We start from the raw sequence: 24,553 nt of genomic DNA, 5'->3' as shown, positions 1-24,553 counted from the left end.
ACATTTCCTGAAGAAATTATTACAACTTATCCAGTTGTAGACATATCATATAAAATTGGTGAGTCTCAATCCCTGGGTGCTATATAGAATATTCCTCCCCTCCAGAACTTCTATGCCATTAGGAATATATTTTTGGTAAATTTTGTCTGACTTTATCTCACATTTCTCAATTCAGCTGGCAAATTAACTGTCATAAGAAGGGTCCATTTTTGGAGCAGAGAGAACTGAGCCATGGGAAGACCATCCTAATAAGCATGAATGTTTATAATTATAGAATATAAGGGTTCTATCCTTTGCTCTGCCTATATAAATATGTAGCCTGCTTATACAACCATAGTAACAGATAATGAAAAACTCATTATTTCCTGGAGATAACAACCCATATATTCTTAGGTCTGGATTGCAACAGGTTGCACCACCTGCTTCTGAGTATACTCATTCAAATAAAACAGCTAAAAGGATTTAGGCAGTAAGTCCTTCCTGGACCCTCTTTGGAGCTATCTGCTTCCAGAAAAATTATGCTTCCTTAACAGCATCAGAGCTCTTTCTGTGAATAGTAGAGCCTTTGGAGCTGGGCCCATGCCAGGGTCTCTGAGTCAAGGTACCTCTCTACTGGGCTGTTGGGGTGATGACTCTGTACCAGGCTACCTTCCATAGCCTTCCCAATTTTTACTTCTGTTCCACAGACGTGGACATCAGGAAAGGATTTCCCTAGTAACCATTCTCTCCACCCCTTCTGTCTCCCAGAGGTCAATCTTCCTCACCTCCCTAACATTTTCTAGTCAGCCACTTCCATACAGATTCCCCAAATCAGAGTCAACTTAAGTCTTGTGTTCCCTAATGAAACTTTTGAAATACGAAGAAAAGAACTGAAATCGTCAGTGGGTCAAACTGAAGAATTCAATTCTTTTTAATTGTGTTCTGATGTTTATTTGAGGTAGCTGTAACTCAGTGATTGAAAACCAAGCTTTATATTGATTATGCCTTTTTTCTTTTAACATCTTTTTTTTTTTTTTTTTTTTTTTGCGGTATGCGGGCTTCTCAACTTTGTGGCCTCTCCTGTTGTGGAGCACAGGCTCTGGACGCGCAGACTCAGCGGCCATGGCTCACGGGCCCAGCCGCTCCGCGGCATGTGAGATCTTCCCAGACCGGGGCACGAAACCGTGTCCCCTGCATCGGAAGGTGGACTCTTCCCTGCGCCACCAGGGAAGCCCTTTTTTTTAAACATCTTTATTGGAGTATAACTGCTTTACAATAGTGTGTTAGTTTCTCCTTTATAACAAAGTGAATCAGTTATACATATACATATGTTCCCATATCTCTTCCCTCTTGCATTTCCCTCCCTCCTACCCTCCCTATCCCAACCCTCTATGTGGTCACAAAGCACCGAGCTGATCTCCCTGTGCTATGCGGCTGCTTCCCACTAGCTATCTATTTTACGTTTGGTAGTGTATATATGTCTATGCCACTCTCTCACTTTGTCCCAGCTTACACTTCCCCCTCCCCATATCCTCAAGTCCATTCTCTAGTAGGTCTGTGTCTTTATTCTCGTCTTACCCCTAGGTTCTTCATGACTTTTTTTTTTCTTAGATTCCATATATATGTGTTAGCATATGGTATTTGTCTTTTTCTTTCTGACTTACTTCACTCTGTATGACAGACTCTAGGTCCATCCACCTCACTACAAATAACTCAATTTCATTTATTTTTATGGCTCAGTAATATTCCATTGTATATATGTGCCACATCTTCTTTATCCATTCATCTGGTGATGGACACTTAGGTTGCTTCCATGTCATGGCTATTGTAAATAGAGCTGCAATGAACATTGTGGTACATGACCCTTTTTGAATTATGGTTTTCTCAGGGTATATGCCCAGTAGTGAGATTGCTGGGTCATATGGTAGTTCTGTTTGTAGTTTTTTAAGGAACCTCCATACTGTTCTCCATAGTGGCTGTATCAATTTACGTTCCCACCAGCAGTGCAAGAGTGTTCCCTTTTCTCCACACCCTCTCCAGAATTTATTGTTTCTAGATTTTTTGATCATGGCCATTCTGAATGGTGTGAGATGATATCTCATTTTACTTTTGATTTGCATTTCTCTAATGATTAATGATGTTGAGCATTCTTTCATGTGTTTGTTGACAATCTGTGTATCTTCTTTGGAGAAATGTCTATTTAGGTCTTCTGCCCATTTTTGGATTGGGTTGTTTGTTTTTTTTGTTATTGAGCTGCATGAGCTGCTTGTAAATTTTGGAGATTAATCCTTTGTCAGTTGCTTCATTTGCAAATATTTTCTCCCATTCTGAGGGTTGTCTTTTTGTCTTGTTTATGGTTTCCTTTGCTGTGCAAAAGCTTTTAAGTTATGGTCACCTTATCTTTGATAAAGGAGGCAAGAATGTACAGTGGAGAAAAGACAGCCTCTTCAATAAGCAGTGCTGGGAAAACTGGACAGGTACATGTAAAAGTATGGGATTAGAATACTACCTAACACCATACACAAAAATAAGCTCAAAATGGATTAAAGACCTAAATGTAAGGCCAGAAACTATCAAACTCTTAGAGGAAAACATAGGCAGAACACTCTATGACATAAACCACAGCAACATCCTTTTTGACCTACCTGCAAATAAAAACAAAAATAAACAAATGGGACCTAATGATTATGCCTTTTGTTTAACGTTACAGAATTGCATTTTCAATGATGGCAAGAGGTTTTTAGTGAAAAGAACCATGTCTAATAGGTATTGAAAAGCAATTTCACAGACATTTTTGGAACAGTTTTTCTAATAATATTACTTTGCACCTAACTAATTTATTTGCTTAATGTGAAGGTAGCAAGAAAACTAAAATCAGAGAAGTAAAAAATACCACGGCTGTTTTCATATGTAAAACATAAAACAATAATAATAATAAAGGCACACAGACACACAAAAATGGACTTACATCTTTTGACCAAAATAGATTTTATCAACATGATTGTCATACAGAAAAAACAGGGCTGTTATTTGATAGATTATTTTTGAAAGGTGGGTCGGCATCACAACATTTCCTGTAAGGACTTGTTTCATTATGTCAGTGATTGCAAGAGAAACTAAACCGTAAGAGACTACTTCCAACTATAAATAGGTCACATATTCATATACATAACTTTTTCTCACAATTGGGAACTTAAGCAAATAATTTGGCATATTTTTATCACAAGGAAAATATTCAAGCAGAAGCAGAGAAAAATAAATATCCTCTAGAATTCCAATCCTAAAATGGAAATATCACCCAAAGCTTTTCTATGAGTATTTAAGTAAAATCTTCTCAATATTGCCTACTAGGTGCTTGGGGTCATTATATTACTTTGAGTCAGGGAAAGTACTAGGATGATATATTGACCTGGAGAATAATAGAACCTTCCTTTCTTTTTTCTCCTCTAATGACACCAGGTAACTACACTGGAACAATAAAAGAATAATATTTTTGAAAAATAAATTAGAGAAGTAAAGTTATTCTCACTTCAGTTAAACGTGTTCCATGAAATGTGTAGCGGGGAGCTGAAAAAGCAGGTCACTTATTTGTATGAGTTCAATAAGTGTGTTGTGTTCTAACTCAGGCCATGTCCCCAAGTGGCCTGGATACTACATAAAAAATAAAAAAATGAATGTTTTGCACTACACAATACTCATATGAACGGCAATTTTATTTTTATTATTTCAGATTCTATTAGTATTCATCTTCAGACCCACAGAGCTAATAAGAATTCTATTGCTATCATAGTCTCTTTGAAAGAAGAAATGAGCGATACAAATACCTTATTTTCCCCTGCTAATTACCATAATGTTTCTTGATGGAAAAATGCATCATCTCCTGATATCCATTGTTAGGAGAGAGTGTTAAAATATCAGTTATAATATTTTCCTCACTTTGTACTTGGAAATAAATACATGAAGTCTGGGGTCTCTCTCAATTTCAGAATATTCTGACCTCAGACACAGCTTTATCACAGTATTGGCTGCTGACTTAGTTGTTAGAATAATTGTTTTGTTAAAGTTGAGAGAAGAGGCAAAGAAAAGTTCATAATTTATTGATCTGTTTTTCTGGCTTGTTTGAAATAAGTGAATTAGTATCAATTCTCTATGCATATATTGATTATTATATAAACGGACCTGTAAAAGGAGCAGTATTCAACTGTTGAAAGTGGCTAAAAATGTTTCCTGATAAACCTTATGAGAGTTCCATGGGGTCAATTTTATTTGAGCACTGCATTCGTGTTTTTGTTATTCTCAAATAAAAGAGAAAGCTAATTTAAATCAGGTACAGCTCTGTTTACTTGTGAATCCTAAGGGATCAATGATCCTAATGGGTTGACAGCAAAGCTCTAAACTGAAAACCACATTTGCCAATTCAAGTTTCATAACTAGTATCTAATTCTCATAAATCCTTGAAGTTCATTAAATTAAATTTTTAATGAATGTTGTCCCACTAAGAAAAATTGGAACCATCATGCTGATATTTCCTTCATCTGAATCTTTCTTCCCACTGCTTTAAATGTAAGTCTTGCAAGCATGGCCAGTACACACATGAGGATAAGTAGAATGATCATTATCGAATATTATAAATGCTTAAAACATAGCAGGTATTTTCAGAAACAACTTTGAGGAAACAAATTTCTGACAAGTAGAATAGAAATAAATAGAATTGACGTTTTCATTTCCATTTCAAATTTTTTAAACATCTTGATACACTTACAGGCAAACCTGTTTTTACTGTGCTTTGCTTTACTGAACCTCACAAATATTACATATTTTATAAATTGAAGGTTTGTGACAACCCTGCCTTGTTAGAAGATGGTTAGCAGTTATTAGCAATAAAGTAATTTTAATTAAGATATGTACATTATTTTTTAAGACATAATGCTATTTCACATTTGAGAGACTGCACTATAGTCTAGACATAACTTTTATATGCACTGGGAAACCAAAAATTTTGTGTGGCATTATTGAGATATTCACATTATTGCCGTGGTCTAGAACCGTACCTGCAATATCTGTGAGGTATGGTTGTACTAATTTTTAAAGAATAGAAATATATGAAGTATAATGGAGTGGTCAGAAGATCACACTGATACATATAATGAATGTGAATCTGACAATGACAAATACAGACGAGTACAGTTTGGTATTATTACCTCAACTATGAGAGGTAATATAACTATGCTATTGCTGTCCATAATATGATTTTCTTTGGATAAAGTTTCAAATAACAGAGTACAATTTACCTTAAATTTACCCCACAGGTTTTTTGTTTTTGTTTTTTGGGGGGGACAATTTAGTGTATATTAACACATTGCAGAAATTTTTTGTGTTTATATGTAAAATATAGTTGGTTCCAGATTCAAATAATGTAGTCTCTTCACCCCATCTTTCATGAATAATTGGCAAATAATGTAGTCTCCTCACCCCACCTTGCATGAATAATTGTGGGAGCGGGAATTTATTCTTCATTTTGTAGGAAAATCCTATGCATTGCTGGATGTCTTTTATCCCAGGAACCTTCCAAAGAAATGTTTGTGGTATACACTCAAACATTTTCACAACCAAAGATATCCACATACATTTCTAAAATACTCACTTGGTGTGGTTCTACTCTTCATGAAAACTATTGCTTATGATTTATGCTATATGTTAGATACTATATATTATATGAGTAACTGGATGTAGTCGCTGCCATAGTATCAGTATGAACAGAACTAAGAACAGAGACCTTGGAGTAGAACTCACAGAGAGGAAGCTTTCAGCCTAAGACAGACTGAGCACTTCCAGAATGTAATATGCTCCTGGTAAGTAGACAAGTTCAGAAAAAATGAATTACCCAATAGTAATTTGACAAAAAGTAATTCTTCTGATGATTAATTGAATGGTCAAGTTTCCAAGAATGAATTAGTATAATATCATTTTCTGAATTTAGTGTTTTTTTCAGTTATTAATTCACAAAATATCATTTCTAAAGTGATTTATATTTTTCTGACACCACTCAATTGTCATTTTATTTGGAGAAAGAAAATTTCTTGTGAATTTTGAATTCTGAATGCTGTTCACATTACAAGGTTAAGGATTTTATAAATGGTTGGGTGTGTTTATTTCCAAAATATTTTCATTCTCACCTACATTTGTTTTATTATTGTGTTGATTTGCAAATATCTAAGCACATGTTCAATGATCATCTGTCTAGTCTATTTTAGGTTGAATATTTGCATTTACCTGTAAAATGACTACAAGATTAATAATATTTCAAGTAAATTTATCTTTGTTCTGTTTTGTTTTAAATTAATTTATTTTATTTATTTATTTTTGGCCACGTTGGGTCTTTATTGCTGCATGCGGGCTTTCTCTAGTTGCGGCGAGAGGGAGCTACTCTTCTTTGCGGTGCATGGGCTTCTCATTGTGGTGGGTTATAGGTGCATGGGCTTCAGTAGTTCTGGCACACTGGCTCAGTAGTTGTGGCTCATGGGCTTAGTTGCTCCCTGGAATGTGGGATCTTCCCAGATCAGGGTTTGAACCCGTGTCTCCTGCATTGGCAGGAGGATTCTCAACCACTGCACCACCAGGGAAGCCCCTGTTTTGTTTCTTTTATTATTTATTTATTTTATTTATTTATTTTTGGCTGCTTTGGATCTCAGTTGCAGCACGTGGGATCTTCGTTGAGGCATGAGGGATCTTTTGTTGTGGCACACGGGTTTCTCTCTAGTTGAGGCATGTGAGTTCAGCAGCTGTGGCGTGCAGGCTTAGTTGCCCTGTGGCACGTGGGATCCTAGTTCTCTGACCAGGTATCAAACCCACGTCCCCTGCATGGTAAGGCAATTCTTTACCACTGGACCACCACGGAAGTCCCTCAACTAAATTCATCTTGTATTATGGGTTCTTTCTTTGAGTGTTCCTGGTAATTTATTTATAAGCACTTACTTGTCTTGTCATCATTTTGAATGATGACTGAGGAGCATGGCCATGTTTAATTCATAGAATATTTATATTTCCTAAAATCTTTAGCTCCTTGTCACAGCACTCTATAAGTGCTCAAAGAATAGCTCTTGTTTCACTCACTAGTATCTGAGACTTGAGCCTGAAGCAGATTTGACAGACTATGTCTGTGTTTACCTGTTAGGAAAATAGCCAGCTGGGTTTGGTCCTGCAGGGAAGGGAGTGTGACAAATCAAACTTGAATGATCACCATCATATATATAAAATAACCAGCCAGTTTCTTTTTTCTTTAATTTTCCCACTCATTGCATGATTGCCATGTCAATGGACTACTCAATGAATCATTTTTAATGAATTGGTCAATTTGAGAATGTATCTGATTCAAAATCTTAAACATTTTTTTTATTTGCATAGAATTCATTGCTTGCTGGAACTGAACAAATCATCAGATAAATTTAGACTGAACTAGACACAGCCTGTGTTTCTCATGTCTGACCACAGAGATATAGAGAGACAAATTAGAAAAACCAGGATCCCTGATAGAGTGGTCGCTGGTACCTTTCTATATTCCATTCATATCTCTCCTTTATTTCTCCCCCTTCTCTTTTTGCTTCAGAAAATTGAGAGGTAAAGCTCTTTAAAACACTATATTCATAGACTATGGGGAAAATAAAATGTACTATAATGAACTCCTCTCATTGCTCCTGCATCAGATACACAACATGGGAGAATCATGACAAGCAAGTATCAGAGGAATGTAGTGCCTGTGCATTTGCCTGTTCATAAAGCACCTCAGCTGCACTTAAATAGAAACTGAAATATTTTATTTACTAATGTTGGAAAAATCCCCTTTCCATCTTCATAACATTCCAGCATCTGAGGAAGTAAACTATTGAGCTATTAAGATTTATTGAGCTATTTAGATTAAAGTTATTCTCCTCCTCAAAAGAAATTAAAGAAGAAGGGGGTGGGGGGAAGTACTGTACTAAGATCGGAAGGAGTGCAGGGAGGGCAATGAAAAAATGTTGGTTGCTTTTTTTTGTCAGTTAAAATGCCCAAATGAAGCAATTTTAGTGTCTTTCCTAATGTGGAAAGGATAATCAAGCCCATTTTACTTTAACCACTTGCGTCTCTTGCCTGCGATTCCTAGAATTTTGCACGTTCTAAATATAAGTAAAAAATTGAAGTACCTATTGAAAAAATTTGCCTTCAGAATGTAGTTCATCTACATAGTATGTCTAGAACACATATATTTATGAAACAAAGATAAATTGTCTGACAAACATTTTTATAATTTCATTTTTAATGAATAAACAAAAAAGCATTATTTGAAAAACAAAACAGTATAATTTTAATTCATATTGCCTTAATGGCTGAAGACCAGAGGTAAAATAAGCCAAATAGGAAGAGAAAATAGTATATATGGGTAATGTGACTTGGAAAATCACATTACTAAGGAACCATAACTTTTGACTTTAATAACTTTAATATGATTCAATTTTCAATTTTAACATTATAATGCCTCACATTCCTAATTATCACGTTTTTCTGCATACCATATTCCTCGTTCTTGGAATTGTTGTTAGCACTATTTCCTGGTTAACACATTTATTTTATTTTTGTCTCTTAAAGACATTCAAACGTTTCAGTGTAATAATTTTCCAGCTGCATTTTGGCATTCTTCATGCAAAAAATTGTTTTTAGAAAGAATGTTAAAACTCCTAGATCTTTCACATCTTAAAAATGCTTAGAAAAGTATATTTCCTCACTTTTATTCATATTCATTTACAATTTATTTTAAATGGGCAACAAAAGCAAAATAATTAAACATATTAAAGAACCTATCGTTCCCTTCCAGTCTGTCTTTATCAAATTTGTACATTGTATGTAAAGAAATACAAACTTTGATTATCTGTGCTATATGAAGTAATCATATGGATTATTTGAAATCAGAAATAATCATCTAATTTGTTTTAAAAATTATCTCTGAAGTATATTAGATAATGCCTCTGCATCCCATTTTCCTTCTTAAAAATGTCTTGGGCTTCCCTGTTGGTGCAGTGGTTGAGAGTCCGCCTGCTGATGCAGGGGACATGGGTTCGTGCTCCGGTCTGGGAAGATCCCACATACCGCGGAGTGGCACGTGCCCATGAGCCATGGCCGCTGAGCCTGCGCGTCCGGAGCCTGTGCTCCGCAGCAGGAGAAGCCCCAACGGTGAGAGGCCCACATACCTCAAAAAAAAGAAAAAAAAAAAGTCTTAAGGCAGAAGTGTTAAAATGTTTTTATTTAAGTGGCAGAAATACCTATTATATCAAAATCTTACACAAGACCGCATTTATGAAAAAGATCAAAATACAGTTACTTTGGATGAATCAGAGGCCTGTATTCTCCTACATAATTTTCTACCTTTCTCTGTAGCAGCTTGTGAAAATCTAAAATTAACCCAAGGTTACACAAAATGCTGTTGGGAAATCAGAGTCTGTTGTCAAACTTAAAAAGAAAATTTTATTCCTGGCTAATAAGTAAAGAAAAGAAGCATTGGTTTCCACTCTTGCCCCTCACCTACTTCCCAATTCACTTGATCCACCCTAGGCTTTGACAATACTTTGTACTTAACCTTTCACTACTCTCTCATTATATTTCATATTTTATTCTTTATGTTTCTTTCCAGCAAGTTTGGCTTCCCCATAAATTTGGAGATAGTAGTCATCAAGGTTTTTAAACCCCCATTTGCTAACAACATGCTGGACACACAGTAGCTAGTCAAGAAATGTTTGCTAAATGAGTGAACAGATGAACCATAAATAATTGACTAAATATGTAAATTAAAGAAGAAATAAAATATATATTGATCAACAGAATAATTAGTATAAGAGAATGTTCAGTAATAATAATTTGCTACTAATAATCCATTTGTATATAATCAAACCTACCAACATTTTGGTTTGTGGGTCTATAACCTCAATAAAAAGTCTCCTTTCCACAAGTGTAAACAAATCTCTTCCCCTATAATTTGGATTTGCCATCTTTCTATGTTTGTAAGAACTTTTTTTGTTATAGATTATTATCCTTTTCTCCATTTTTAATCTTTCCTCCACTAATCATTTCCCTTCAGAAAATAAAGACTCTCAAATTTGTCTAAAATTAAACACACACACACACACACACACACACACACAGAGAGAGAGAGAGAGAAACAAATTCCTTTAATCCATTAGCACTTTATTTCTCATCATTCACAGTCAAGCATGTAACAACACTGTCTACTCTTTTTCCACCAACCCACTTTTCATGTATTCAACCTACTGCCTGCGACTCATCTGTTATCACTACAATGCATATGTTGAGAGGTGGAGATATTGAATACTATCCTCCAAACTGAGAAGGAACTTTAAGACCAAAAACCAAAGCAGGCAACTCCATATAGTACAATTTTGAAGTTTTTTGTGAGTAACATACATACAGGCAAGATCAGTGGGACCATTGTGATCCAGAAGCATTCACAGTTGTACTCTGCACATGCATAGGATTTTCATACAAAACGAAGAAAAAATTACTGCCCCTATAAGACCTTTTATCTTGCCATTCAGTCATGCAAGATGGAATGAGGAGATTATATTATCCGAGTTCTGCTAGTGTGGAATTCATTTTTCCTAATGGAGGCAGGCTACTCCCTAGCTACACCACACTGGTTCCACTGAATTGGAAGATGAGACTTCTACCTTGCCATTTTGTGCTCCTTATGAAATCAACCCAACACATAGAAAAAGGGGTTTACTCTTCTGATTTGGCTGACTGATTGTGATTATGAAATAGATTTGCAGTTTTACAATAGGGGCAAAGAGGAATATGTATGGGACCCTTGGGAGTATCTGCAGTACCTCTTAGTTCTTTTGTATCTAATAGTAAAGATTAATGATAGGATAAGCAAAAAAAAAAAAAAAAAGGAGGCCTTTTGAGGGCTCACTTCCTTCAGAATGACAGTTTAGTCACCCTCCCTACTAAAATCTTTACCAGCTGATATTTTTTTCCAAAGAGCAAGGGAATAGAGAAAGTTTATAGAAGAAAAAAATAAAAATATTAACAGTAGATATAACCATTTACTGAGATATGGACTATAGTTATTTTATACTCTTTCCCTTTGCATTTTTATGTATAGTTATTAGTGTATATTAATTATACTTTCCCTTTCCTTTTCCTTGTCTTAATTCTATATACAATATATCTCTGGTTACTTTTAAAATTTAGTCTTCAGAAAACAGAATATTTGGTGGAACTGTGACTGAATTTGATTAGTGATTATATTATGTCCATTGAGTCTCATCATTGTAGTGAGAGGGAAAGGACTTCACACTGTACAAAGGAAAACACTTTTAAAAAAGTTGTTTATTTGTTTTATGGAAATTCACACTACATGAAGGGTGCATTTGGAAACTGAAGTGCCAAAAGGATCAACTGTGCCCATTAACAAAACTGCCTCTCATCTCATAATTCATCCTTCTTTTCTTATGGTACTAGAACTAGACCTCACAGATATTTCACCCTTGTCAGCTTTCTTTAAGAGAGGGTCCTTGACAGAAAGACACTGTAAACCAGAGAAGTGGAAAAGCACTTCCTTCCTGTATCTGATGTGCTGTTTTTCAAACTGACAGCCAATACAGTGGCATCTGGGAAGCCAGGTAGCACCCACTTCAGCTGTCCACAAGGTGAAGCTGTGGCCAACACCTAAGATGTTTCTTTTTCGTCACCAAGCAGGTCACTCCTGCAGAACAACTGTGGCCATGCCCTCCTGAAAGATTTTTTTACTATCATGTGGTTTTCTTTATGACCTCCAGCAAGTTTCTTTACCACTGGCAATCTGCATGTTTTTATGGTAGCCATTCCCTTGCCAAAAATACCTGAATCTCTGCATTAGCAAGGGACCTCATCTAAGTTCTTAGTTCTTTTCTTCTTCACTCTCCCTCTCAGCCCTAGAGGTAATAGCTGCTTTCTGCATTTGCTACTTCAGAACAATTTAATATTCTTTTCTTTTTACCTCTTTTAGTAATTAACAAATATTTATATTAAATTCTTCCTGCTTCAATTATTAGTATGTTTTCTACTTCCTAAGTGCAGCCTGACAAATGCTAAAGGATTTCCTCAAGCAGAAATAAATGGTGCCATAACGAAGCACAGGAACCAAGAAAGGAAGGAGAAACAATGAGAAGGGTAAATATAATTGCATACTGACTGCATTGCAATGTCTTGTGAAGTTTCCAATATATGATGCAATAAAATACATGGTGATAAGAGCACGAAAGGTGGAAGGAGGATTAATGCAGTTAAGTGATTCTTCAAAGCTGGCATTTTTGCAGGAAGAGAGTATTGCTTTATACAATATTTTAATAAGAAGATGCATACCACATTACAGAAGATAAACCTTGAAACAATAGTATAACTGTGTATAAATAAGACACTATTACCGAAGAAACACTGAATGATAATAATAATAATAAAACCAACAAAACTTGTTTATTACAGAAAAAGCTGATCAAGTAGAGAAACATATCAGACAGAAAGAAAAAAATTGAGAGGATTTCAATATAAGCTCAGATACAAATATTAAAGTTAAAGTAAAATTGAAGTAAAAAAATAAAATAGCATTCTATCTCCACTATAAAAAATAAAATAAATTTTAGTGGATTTTGAAACTTTAATTAAAAGACAAATATCAAATATCATCATACTGGAGTAAAGGAAAATCAAAACCTAGCTCTATACTGATGGCTTTAAAAATAAGAATACAGAATTACACAGAAAGTTTAAAAAAAAAAGAAAAAAAGAAATGGATAACAATGCTATCCAAAATAAAGCTGAAATGTTCAGTCAATAAATGAGACATTTCAAAATGTTGAAAAACTTAAGTCTTCAGATTCAAAATATTACAAACTTATTTACATTCCACTAAAATGTCCAAAGTACAATTTATGGAAATATGAAAGAACTAGGCAAACCCACTCTCATAGTGGGAAAATTTAAAACATCACTTTCAGTATCTGACAGAGAAATAAAAAGCAGAAAAAAGTATCTACAAGAATAATGATTGTGAGGGACCTTCAAGACGGTGGAGGAGTAAGACGTGGTGATCACCTTCCTCCACACAAATACATTAAAAATACATCTACATTTGGAACAACTCCTACAGAACACCTACAGAATGCTGGCAGAAGACCTCAGACTTCTCAAAAGGCAAGAAACTCCCCACGTACCTGTGTAGAGAAAAAGAAAAAAGAAAAAAACAGAGACAAAAGAATATGGATGGGACCTGCACCTCTGGGAGGGAGCTGTGAAGGAGGAAAGGTTTCTAAACACTAGGAAGCCTCTTCACTGGTAGAGACTGGGGGTGGGCTGGGAGGGAAGCTTTGGAGCCATGGAGGAGAGCACAGTAACAGGGGTACAGAGGGAAAAGTGGAGAGATTCCCACACAGAGGATCAGTGCTGACCAGCACTCACCAGTCTGAGAGGGTTGTCTGCTCACCCACCGGGGCGGGTGGGGGCTGGGAGCAGAGGCTCGGGCTTAAGAGGTCAAATCCCAGGGAGAGGACTGGGGTTGGCTGCATGAACACAGTCTGAAGGGGGCTAGTGTGCCACAGCTAGCAAGGAGGGAGTCCGGGAAGAACTCTGGACCTGCCTAAGAGGCAACAGACCATTGTTTCAGGTTGCACGAGTAGAGGGGATTCAGAGAACTGACTAAACGAGCTCCAGAGATGGGTGCGAGCCACGGCTATCATCGCAGACACCAGAGATGGATCTGAAATGCTAAGGCTGCTGCTGCAGCCACCAAGAAGCCTGTGTGAAAACCCAGGTCACTATCCACACATCCCCTCCCAGGAGCCTGTGCAGCCTGCCTGCCACTGCCAGGGTCCCATGATGCAGAGACAACTTCTCCAGGAGAACACATGGTACACCCCAGGCTGTTGCAACATCAAGTTGGACTCTGCCACCGCAGGCTCACCCTGCATTCTGTACGCCTCCCTCCCCCACGGACTGAATGAGCAAGACCCCTTATTCAGCCACTGCTTTAACCCTCTCCTGTCTGGATGTGGAACAGATACCTGAGGGAGACATACATGCAGAGGCGGGGCCAAATCCAAAGCTGAACCACAGGAGCTGTGCAAACAAAGAAGAGAAAGGGAAATCTCTCCTAGCAGCCTCAGGAGCAGCATCTGTGGAATACCTGAATAGACAATGAATCATCCCAAAATTGTGGTGGTGGACATTGGGAGCAACTGTAGACTTGGAGTTTGCTGTCTGCAACTGAATTGTTTCTGATTTTTATGTTTATCTTAGTTTAGTGTTTAGCACTTGTTATCATTGGTGGATTTGCTTATTGGTTTGGTTGTTCTCTTTTTTTAAATTATTTTTCTATTTTTTTATTTTAATAATTTTTTTCTTCTTTAAATTTATTATTATTGCTATTTTTCTTTCTTCCTTTTTTTCTCCCTTTTTTTGTGAGCTTTGTGGCTGACAGGGTCTTGGTGCTCTGGCCTGGTGTCAGGGCTGAGGCACTGAGGTAGGAGAGTCAAGTTCAGGACACTGGACCACCAGAGACCTCCCGGCCCCCCATAATATCAATTGGCAATAGCTCTCCTAGAGATCTCCATCTCAATGGTAAGACCCATCACCACCCAACAGACAGTAAACTCCAGTGCTGGATGCCCCATTCCAAACAACTAGCAAGACAGGAACACAACTGCACCCATTAGCAGAGAGGCTGCCTAAAATCATACTAAATTCACACACACCCCAAAACACACCACCAGACACGGCCCAGCTCACCAGAAAGACAAGATCCAGCCCCACCCACCAGAACATAGGCACCAGTCCCCTCCAGCGGAAAGCCGACACAAGCCACAGAATCAACCTTAGCCACTGGGAGCAGACACCGAAAACAATGGGAACTATGAAGCTGCAGCCTGTGAAAAGGAGACTCCAAACACAGTAAGTTAAACAAAATGAGAAGACAAGGAAATATGCAGCAGGTGAAGGAGCAAGGTAAATACCCACCAGACCAAAAAAATGAACAGGATATAGTCAGTCTACCTGAAAAAGAATTCAGAGTAATGATAGTACAGATGATCCAAAATCTTGGAAATAGAATAGAGAATATATAAGAAATGATTAACAAGGACCTAGAAGAACTAAAGGGCAAACAAACAATGTTGAGCAACATAATAAATGAAATTTAAAATTCTCCAGAAGGAATCACTGGCAGAATAACTGAGGCAGAATAATGGATAAGTAACCTGGAAGATAAAACGTGGAAACAATTGCCTCAGAGCAGAATAAAGAAAAAAGAATGAAAACAATTGAGGACAGTCTCAGAGACCTCTGGGACAACATTAAGTGCACCAACATTGGAATTATAGGGGTCACAGAAGAAAAAGAGAAAAAGAAAGGAACTGACAAAACATTTGAAGAAGTTATAGTTGAAAACTTCCCTAACATGAGAAAGGAAATAGTCAATCAAGTTCAGGAAGGTAAGAGAGTCCATTACAGCATAAATCAAAGTAGAAACATGCCAAAACACATATTAATCAAACTATCAAAAATTAAATAAAAAGAAAAAATATTAAAGCATCAAGGGAAAAAACAACATACAAGGGAATCCCCATAAGGTTAACAGCTGATCGTTCAGCAGAAACTCTGCAAGCCAGAAGGGAGTGGTAGGACATATTTAAAGTGATGAAAGAGAAAAACCTACAACCAAGATTACTCTAACCAGCAAGGATCTCATTCAGATTTGACAGAGAAATTTAAAACCTTTACAGACCAGCAAAAGTTAAGAGAATTCAGCACCACCAAACCAGCTTTACAACAAATGCTAAAGGAACTTCTATAGGCAGGAAAATCAAGAGGAGGAAAAGACCTACAATAACAAACATAAAACAACTAAGAAAATGGTAATAGGAACATACATATTGATAATTACCTTAAATGTAAATGGATTAAATGCTCCAACAGAATGACATAGACTGGCTGAATGGATACAAAAACAAGATCCGTATATATGCTGTCTACATGAGACCCACTTCAGACCTAGGGACACATACAGACTGAGAGTGAGGGGCTGGAAAAAGATATTCCATGCAAATGGAAATCAAAAGAAAGCTGGAGTAGCAATTCTCATATCACACAAAATAGACTTTAAAATAAAGACTATTACAAGAGAAAGATGGACACTACATAGTGGTCAAGGGATCAATCCAAGAATATATAACAATTGTAAATACTTATGCACCCAACATAGGAATACCTCAACACATAAGGCAAGTGTAACAGCCATAAAAGGGGAAATCGACAGGAAAACATTAACAGTATAGGGATCTTTAACACCCCACTTTCACCAATGGACAGATCATCCAACATGAAGATAAATAAGGAAACACAAGCTTTAAATGACACATTAAACAAGATGGACTTAACTGATATTTATAGGACATTCCATCCAAAAGCAACAAAATACACTTTCTTCTCAAGTGTACATGGAACATTCTCCAGGATTGACCATATCTTGGGTCACAAATCAAGCCTTGGTAAATTTAAGAAAACTGAAATTGTATCAAGTATCTTTTCCAACCACAACACTATGAGACAAGATATCAATTACAGGAAAAAAAAATTATAAGCACATGGAGGCTAAACAATACATTACTAAATAACCAAGAGATCACTGCAGAAATCAAAGATGAAATCAAAAAATGCCTAGAAACAAATGACAATGAGAACACGATGACCCAAAACCTATGGGATGCAGCAAAAGCAGTTCTAAGAGGGAAGTTTATGGCAATAAAATCTTACCTCAAGAAACAAGAAAAATCTCAAATAAACAACCTAACCTTACACATAAAGCAATTAGAGAAAGAAGGACAACAACAAAATACAAAGTTATCAGAAGGAAAGAAATCATAAAGAGCAGATCAGAAATAAATGAAAAGGAAATGAAGGAAACAATAGAAAAGATCAATGATACTAAAAGCTGGTTCTTTGAGAAGATAAATAAAATTGATAAACCATTAGCCAGACTCATCACAAAAAAAAGAAGAGTCAAATCAACAGAATTAGAAATGAAAATGGAAAAGTAACAAATGACACTGGAGAAATACAAAGGTTCATGAGATATTACTACAAGCAACTATATTCCAACAAAATGGACAACCTGGAAGAAATGGACAATTGTTAGAAAAGCACAACCTTCCAAGACTGAACCAGGAAGAAATAGAAAATATAAACAGGTTAATCACAAGCACTGAAATTGAAACTGTGATTAAAAATCATCAAACAAACAAAAGCCCAGACCAGATGGTTTCACAGGCGAGTTCTATCAAACATTTAGAGAAGAGCTAACACCCATCCTTCTCAAACTCTTCCAAAATATAGCAGAGAGAGGAACACTCCCAAACTCATTCTACGAGGCCACCATCACCCTGATATCAAAACCAGACAAGATGTCAGTAAAACAGAAAACTATAGGCCAATATCACTGATGACCATAGATGCAAAAATCCTCAACAAAATACTAGCAAACAGAATCCAACGGCACATTAAAAGGATCATACACCATGATCAAGAGGGATTTATCCCAGGAATGCGAGGATTCTTCAATATACACAAATTAATCAATGTAATATACCATATTAATAAACTGAAGGATAAAAAACATATGATAGGGCCTCCCTGGTGGCGCAGTGGTTGAGAGTCCGCCTGCCGATGCAGGGGATGCGGGTTCGTGCCCCGGTCTGGGAGGATCCCATATGCCGCGGAGCGGCTGGGCCCGTGAGCCATGGCCGCTGGGCCTGCGCGTCCGGAGCCTGTGCTCCGCAACGGGAGAGGCCACAACAGTGAGAGGCCCGCATACCGCAAAAAGAAAACAAACAAACAAACAAACAAACAAACAAAAAAACATATGATAGTCTCAATAGATGCAGAAAAAGCTTTCAACAAAACTCATCGCCCATTTATGATAAAAAATCACCACTACCATTGATATAGCCACTATGGAGGTTCCTTAAAAAACTAAAAACAGAACTACCATGTGACCCAGCAATCCCACTACTGGGCATATATATACCCAGAGAAAACCATAATTCAAAAAGATAAATGCACCCCAATGCTCTTTGCAGTGCTATTTACAGTAGCTAGGACATGGAAACAACCTAAATGTCAATCAACAGAGGAATGGATAAAGAAGATGTGGTATATATATACAAAGGAATATTACTCATAAAAAGGAATGAAATTTTGTCATTTGCAGAGACATGGATGGACCTAGAGACTGTCATACAGAGTGAAATAAGTCAGAAAGAGAAAAATAAATACTGTATGTTAACACATATATATGGAATCTAAAAAAAAATGGTTCTGATGGACCTAGGGACAGGACAGGAATAAAGATGCAGATGTAGAGAGTGGACTTGAGGACACGGGGAGGCAGAAGGGTAAGCTGGGACGAAGTTAGAGAGTAGCATTGACATATATACACTACCAAATATAAAATAGATAACTAGTAGGAAGCAGCTGCATAGCACAGGGAGATCAGCTCGGTGCTCTGTGACCACATAGAGGGGTGGGATAGGGAGGGTGGAAGGGAGCCACAAGAGGGAGGTAATATGGGGATGTATAAATATACATACAGCTGATTCACTTTGTTATACAGCAGAAATAATACAATATTGTAAAGCAATTATACTCCAATAAAGATGTTTAAAAAAATAAGAGTATAATGCTTGCTGTATCTTACATTTTACCAGTTTAAAGAAGTTCTATCCTTAGTTACCTAAGAAAAGTTTCCTTTTTTATAATCATAATACATATTTAATTTTGCCAAATAAATTTTCTGCATATTTTGAAGCGATATTATTTTTTCCTCTAGTTTTTTTTAGTATAGTAAATTCACCTACTGATTTTTCATGAATGTTAATCCAACCTGGAGTTCCTTGTACGAACAACTTGAGTATTATAATGCACTATTTTTTAATAAACTGATGAAATACTTTGTTAATTTTTATGACATTGCATCTATATTCATAAAATTGATTGGCCAATATATTTCTTTTACTGTCTTTGTCTCATATTAATATCAATAGTCTCCTTGTCCCATAAAATTAGTTTAAAAGTGTTTCTTCTCTTTTATTCCTTGGAAGATTTTGTGTGAAATTATAATTGATTCCCTCAGTGTTTGAAATAAGACCCCTAAAAAGCTTTCAGGGAGTGAGTGACGATTCATTTCTAGAGAAATTTTTAATGACTGATTAAATTGTTTAAAGGATTATTGAACAATCCAATTTTTTATTTCCTCTTGAATAAGTTTTGGCAAATTTTATTTTTCCTGAGAATTTAATTAGTTCTGTTTACTATTAAAATTAATTGGTACAATGTATTGTAACATCCTATTATTATATATTTACTCTTTGTTGCTTTTAAAATCTATACACTCTTTATACTCCTAATAAATCTTTTGTTATTGCTTTTTAAATTAATTTTACTAGGGTTTTGACTATATTTTTCCTTCTTAAATAATGAAAATAATGTTGCCTTTGTTAATCATTATTATATGGTTTTCATTCTGTTACCCTACTTTTTGCTCTTATCTTTAGTGTCTTACTTGATTTGCATTATTCTAAATCCTTAATGTTTTTGCTTAGCTCACCAGTTCTAAGCTTTCCTGCATTCTCTACGTTTTTACCTAGTATTTTTATTTTGCTCAACTCAATATTTTACGATTTTTATTATGCTTTCTTCTTTGGTCCATGCATTTATCTTTATTACAGAATAATATTTCTGAAGTGCTCAACTCCTAAATGGATAAATATTTAAAAATTTAAATTTACAAATTTAAATGCCCATTTGACTACCATTTAGATCAATATGTTAACAATTTGCAGTCCCCCAGAAGCTTCCCAGATACCTCTCCCCAATTCGTTCAGCCCCAAACCTCTCCCCACTCTAATGTCTAATTTTTTTGATCTGACATTATTTGCTTATCATTTCACCTGTGAAATTCATCCAAGCTATGTGTAGCAGTAGTTCACACAGCTACAACTTCTTGTAGCTGTATAGTTTCTCATTGTAAGAAGGTGCCACAATTTACTGACCAATTTTCTTATTGATAAATGGATTATTTCTAGTTTTTTGGTTCTTAGGTATAAAGCTTTTATGAACACCCTCATATATTTCTTTGATAAACATGCACTCTTTTTCTTGGGAATATAACTAAATAGGAAAGAAGTTTTGGAATTTTTAGAACATATTATATATATATATATATATATATATATATATATATATATATATATATATATATATATATTACTCAGAATATACATTCTATATGTTGTCAAAACTATTTGGCATTGTTGATGCTAGTTTTCTGGACTGTTATGTTATCCAGTATTTGGTGTTCCTTGGGTGCTCTTCAATTTTCTGTACTCTCTGATTGGTGAATGCTATTAGTTCAGCCTTGCTGTTGAAGTCTCCTATATCATTTCTGATTATTTTCATCAATTTCACCTATCAATTTCTAGGATATGTATTTAAAATCACCCACTAAATTAGTAGATTTGTTGTCATTTCCTTGAATTTCTGGCAAATTGTGCTTTAAATATTATCAAGTTATATCATTAGCGGCCTCCACATTTAGAACTGTCAAAATTACTTGTGAATTATAGAGTGATCCTTTTTATCTTCAGTCATCACAGTTTTCTTGTGTGATTTTTTAATCTGATATTGATTTATCTACAGCAGCATCTTTTACTTAGTTTTTGCTTGATACACATCTTTCTAACTTTTGAAGTTATATTTTTTATACACTTTAGGGATGTCTTTTGAAATAAAGATGTCATCTTTTGAAATAAAAGTTACATTTAGAGTACATTTATAGATTACATATTTATATCACTCTGAACTTCTTCATTTTTGAAAAAGTTGATTTCATTTTCATTTATTTGATTTCTGTATGTTTGCATTTAATTCTATTTTAGCAGCCATTCCCAATCTTTTTTACCCCGGAGAGAAATTTTAAAAAGTTTACATGTCTCAAACGACTCCTGCATAAAAATTATTATATCTGCACATATTATTTAGCATAATTAATAAATTATAGATATAATAATCCAATAATAGTTGTCTATTATTTTTGAATAGAGAGTAATATTTTTCCTGTAGCTCTGTTTCTTTATTATGGCACTATTTTTGTATGATTTTTTTCCTTCCTACTACTAAAGAAAATAATGTAGATAGTATATACTCCAGTTTTTTTTCCTTTTTAAAACGTTTAACTTCTTACTTATCTTTTAACCCAATCCAAGTTGGCCTAAAAGATTTGCCATAAATTTCTACTATTTAGAATTTAAATAAGGTTATGTATTCTAAGGTATGTACAAGAGTTTTCCTTCTTTCTCTCCCCTTCTTAAAGTTAAAAATGATTTTTCAACCAAACTTTCTTGAAAAACAAAAAAGGAAGTATTAAAATTAGGGTGCCTTTTTTTGACATTAATTTCTTTCCTTTTCAAATATTTTATAACTCATAAAACAAATATTTAAATAAATATTTTAATTTGATATTCTTTGAGGTTACTACAATATGAAATGTGTTGATATGATTGATTGGTAAAACTACTAAATCCATAAACCAAAGCCATATGATTAAAATTATAGTATAAGATATAATTTAATATGTGTTTGGAAAAAAGCATTTTCTAAGTGAAATGACTGGACTCAATATATCAATTATAAAACTATTATGCACATTTGTTGGTTACATGATCTTTTTAATAATTTTATATATACATAAAAGTTATTTTGAACTAGATATAAATAATGGTGCTTACATATTAAGTATAAAATGTGTGCTTTTATTTTTGCTACACAGGTACTCATGGTGATTCAAACTTAAAATGAACACATACAATTTTAATTTTTAACTGAAATGAGACAATTTCTGTCCTCACACTCAATGACTGCTAAACAAGCAGAAATTTGAAGATACATGCAAGAAGTTAAAAACTTCCTCAACAAATGAAGGCGGTCAAAGATACAAATTTCCAGCTATAAGATAAATAAGTAGTAGGGATGTAATACACAACATGCTAAATATAATTAACACTGCTGTATGTTGTATATGAACGTTGTTAAGAGAGTAATCCTAAGAGTTCTTATCACAAGGAAAAATGCCTTTTTTCTTTTTCTTTAATTTTGTAACTATATGAGTTCCTCAATGTTCACTAAACTTCCCTTTGTCATCATTCCATGATGTAAGTCAAATCATTATTCGGTACACCTTAAATGTATACAGTGCTGCATGTCAATTATAACTCAGTAAAACTGGAAGGAAAAAAACGCATCAGAATGTTCAATGCTTTCTTCTGACATGAAGGATCTTCTTTCACAGATATATAAAACTTGTCTAGAGGCAGATTTATAATAATATTGAGCATCTGATCAGACTGCAGCTCACAAAATACTTCCTCTTCTTTCAAAGTCAAGTTCTCAGGCTGAACAGAAATGACAGTGAAAGGGTCTATCACTGTGTCATACATTTGAATTGAGAGGAAGAAAAAATCCTGTTCAGTGTTGCTCTGTAGTTCTCCAGATATTTTTCACTAAGATTTGGGCCTTGCTCCTATTTTTTCTCACTCCAAATCCAAGCAGCAGTGGAAATATTTCAAGATTTCCCTTTGTAACATGATTTTGTAAATATATGATTTTTCTAAATATATGAGTTTTCCAATTTTAAATACAAAAATCTTATCATTTGCAGTAAAATGATTTGCTCTGGGAATTGTTAAACTGGATCATGAGACAAAAAATGTCTGCCAATTAGACTCATTTCTGCAGCCATTTTTCATCTTCAAAGGACTCAGCAAAGTCTGTCCTACAATTTTCTTGAAAGTGTTCCTATAATTTCCCTTTCAGTTCAAAATCCTGTTGGGAACTGTTTCTGCATTAAACCACAGATTCCTTTGTGTAACAGGAAGTGTGTGTATATGTTTTTTGCCCAGGTTTTTTTGGTTTTGTTTAATACAGATTTTAAGTATTTTTGAGTGAGTTGTTCTTGGTTTAATAAAATTGACCATATTTTTCATGGCATCATTCTACTTATTTCATTTTCCTGAGTATTTTTTTAACCTCAGAACTCTGTGAACAAAGCATAGTTTTATGACAATACTGGGACTCTTGCTTTATTAGAGAGGTGAAATCTTCCAAGAGCCAATCATTGACATGGTACCTCAGTGCGTATGCCAATCTAATTCCTCCCAGACAGAACTTCTGTTCGAGATATGAAAATCAAACATCAAGGACATGTAGCCATTTGCTTGTTTCAGACCACTTTTGCACAGGGAAAGTTACTATAAAATTCATCACCATTTACAAATATCACAAATGCTACAGAATGACATTTATTGGTGAAATCTGTTGATTCATCAACCTGAATAGTGAAGCTCTTGTTTTCTACTTTATTATACAAACCATTTTCAACATCTTGTGACATATCATCAATACATTGATGATCACAGTCCTTGAGAATGGAACCTTTTCAAATTTTCATTCAGTGTCTTGTCTCACCAATTTCCTCACTATAATTTTACATGCGGGCATTATTAGATTTTTGCCAACCATGTGACATATATTCTGGACAATATTCTCTGCTGCTAAATAACTTGGTTCCTTTCTGCAGGATGAACTTTTTAACAAAACCTTTATTTTTAAATTCTAAAAGCCATATATAGTTGACCCTTGAACAACGCGGGTTTGAATTGTGTGGGTCCACTTATACAAGGATTTTTTTTTCAATAAATGTAGTATATATATTTTCATTTAACAGACCTTTAAATTAACTAAGTGTGGGGAAAAGTATGTGTTTGATTAGAGATCCCATTATGTGAAATCAAAAGAACTAGGGTTTGAGTCCTGTTTCTGTGAAAACTGTTTCAGCTTCCTGCCCTTGGGTGAGTCATTTATCAATTCCTTTGTTTCTGAGGCAGAGATAGCAGTTCACAGATTCTTGACTGTGCAGCAGTTGGTGCCCCTAACCCTCACATTGTTCAAGAATCAATTGTAAAATAATCAGTAACATTATTTGTCAAATGACTGTGATTTATAAATAAGTTTCTTTAATTTTTCTGGCAATATTATTGCATTTTAAGTTGCCATAGAAGACATAAAGAAATTGCCAAGTTGGACTGTCAGACCATGTAAAACCCACTGATAACAAGCTTTCATGGTAAGACCGATGTTATGTGTCCCTTTGCACACTGATGTATGATTCCGAAGTTTGTAATTCTTTATCACTAACCTGATCAGAATTGTCCATTAGTCCAGGCCTTGAATCCTCCTCACCATTCCATACCTCATCTTTACAGAGCTCCACACTGGATAATCAGACACGTCTGTAAAACAAAAGAGCTAATAAAATACAAAATAAAAGAGCATGATATATGGCTAAATAAATGAGAACATTGGGAAACAATAAAGCACAATATAATTTACTTCTAACTTATAATTGAAGTTTTGTAATGTTCTTCAGGAGAGGATTTGCATTTGCTTC

This window comes from Mesoplodon mirus, assembly GCF_964341445.2.
Source record: "Mesoplodon mirus genome assembly, chromosome: 10".
Lineage (NCBI taxonomy): Eukaryota > Metazoa > Chordata > Mammalia > Artiodactyla > Ziphiidae > Mesoplodon > Mesoplodon mirus.
The sequence above is the reverse complement of the archived record's forward strand: the minus strand, read 5'-3'. Positions refer to the sequence as shown.